The sequence below is a fragment of the Belonocnema kinseyi genome, chromosome 6 (genome assembly GCF_010883055.1).
Source record: "Belonocnema kinseyi isolate 2016_QV_RU_SX_M_011 chromosome 6, B_treatae_v1, whole genome shotgun sequence".
Taxonomy (NCBI): domain Eukaryota; kingdom Metazoa; phylum Arthropoda; class Insecta; order Hymenoptera; family Cynipidae; genus Belonocnema; species Belonocnema kinseyi.
This window is the reverse complement of record NC_046662.1, coordinates 119,187,284-119,189,473: the sequence shown is the minus strand read 5'-3', so window position 1 is coordinate 119,189,473 and position 2,190 is coordinate 119,187,284. Positions and strand designations below refer to the sequence as shown.

General features: G+C 38.9%; 1 protein-coding gene across 1 annotated transcript in view; it reads left to right on the top strand.

The window, feature by feature from the left end:
- Positions 1-2,190, top strand: part of LOC117175582 (N-alpha-acetyltransferase 20) — a gene marked incomplete at its 5' end in the record, with an annotated part of 300,484 nt that overhangs the window by 159,966 nt on the left and 138,328 nt on the right. The window lies entirely within an intron of this gene.

The following is a 2,190-nucleotide window of genomic DNA, read 5'->3' as shown; positions in this document are numbered from 1 at the left end:
CGCCAATTAGCACAAATGGTAAGTTCCGACAGTGCCTACAAGTGTGCCTACTGGCCGCTAGATGGCAATACCGGTTTCATATGTATACACCTGGTATATCAGTTATATATCATTATATATCATTATATCAGTGGAGAACTCAACATAAGAATTTCTGTTACCCTGTTTAAATATTAAAGCTTAAAACCTGCAGTTAAGGGCGTTGGTTAAATCTGACTTTGATTTTTGTATAGGTACGACACCGGCCCATTATATATTCCAATTCCAAAATTACAAAACTGGCGAGTGTTAACTTTTCCTTATATTTAATTATAAATTTTTCAAGTGGCCAAGCAATACATTTCAAAACTACGAAATTTCCAATTCTGATACTTTAAAAGTGAGCCCTCTATAAATTTATTTATAAATCTCGATATTACCAGATTTTCCACAATGACTATTCGAAATGTACAAAACAGTTGAGTGCTTACTTTTCCTCATATGTAAATTATAAGTTTCTCAAGTAACCAAGCAATAAATTTCAAAAATATCAAATTTACTTAATTTCAAATTGCGAAATTTCTAAACTTGGTCCTCTGCAAATTTATTTATACTTTAAATATGAGGTGAAAATACGGGCCAAATGCTGATGGGTTGAAGGAACCTTTTTCCACCAGAAGGTCTTGGTACCATCTGGTCCCGGGCTGGAATAGTTCTTCATCCCTCTTAATACTTTTTTCATATCCTCGTTAGTAATGAGTGGGCATTCTTCATCAGATGTTATGAGGGCACTACACAGCTCGTTGAAGCTATTTATGTTATCTGAGTCTTCGTCCAGTCTATGCTGCACTTCGTAGACTTCTTTCCAAAATACTTCGACCTCCTCTGGTTTGGGCGAGTGGTCGATAGTAACTGGAGGGTCTTGGAAGAGTCGAGATGGGTCAGAGAGAAACTGTTGATTTTCTCTGACCGACCTCTCTAGCCACTCTAGAATTCTCTTAGCGTCAGATAGTATCCGTATCCTCTCAACAATATTCTGCCTGATGGCTACCTTGCCGGTAAAATCCCTGCCAGATGTGATGTAGTCAATCACACACTGAATGCGAGATACGTACTGTCTTGCTCAGCTGTTGGTCTTAGTGTCGCCTGTGCTTCTCTGTTGCAGGCTTATTCTGGTGGTGGCAGAGTAGGCGTTTCGCTTACATAGCCCCTTTTTTGGAGTACTTCGGCATGATTTCGCAGACGTTGATGCGAAAAGTGCAATAGCTCCGGGTGTTTCTCGCACCACAGAGCATGCAGTCGTGCCATGTAATCTAGTTCAGGGGCCACACTCGCGTCGTAGCACTCTAACAAGTCGCTATTTAGTTGCTCCGTCTACCTAAAGGTCCCGAGATTCCGAGGATCCATTGCATTGAATCCATCTTCATTGGCTGCCCGAGCTCTAGAGTGGTCGGCATTCTTGGCCGACCCATTGTCGGGAGCCCTGCGCGTTCTGTTGTTTTGAACCGGTTCGTCCATCCTTGTAGAGCCCCGCATGCAAGGGTAAGACTGCTTACTCTGAGAGGTTGCCCGATATTCCAGAGTCACCATTCTAGACACGTCACCCAGGTGCAATTCACACTTGGCAAGAGTCTTCTTTCGATTTGTCTTGTAGCTTAAGGGAAAACCCCCCGACTGGCAATCAGATGATCTGTAGTTGGATTCCTAGCAGAGCGAAGGAGAAGATCTTTTTGAAACAAAAAATTTGATTGAAAAAACAAACAATTTAATTCATTGCTCTATCTAGTCTGAAAAGACGTAAAAACTATGTTACACTGATGATGATACAGATTCCTTGAAATTTTGAATACGTAACACCTTTTAAAATAATGCATGTATTTCCGAAATACAGATTCATTGAAGTATTATTATTGTTCTGTAAAGCGAGAATATGGTGTTAAATACTTACCTCATTTATACAGTGACAAGTATATAATTTTATATGACATAATGAGTTAATGAGTTACAGTTTTTTAAATTGTTATTATCACTTAAAGTGCGAATTATCTCGTGAATTTCATTATTGTAATCACCAATTATTTGGACTTGTCGATGAAAAAAACTCGTAAATACGAGGGTAGTTCAATAAGTCCTTAGAATGAAGTATAAAAACATTTTTTTTGGGTAAATTTTTTTTTATTTTTCAACATAATCTCCTTGGAGCTCTATACA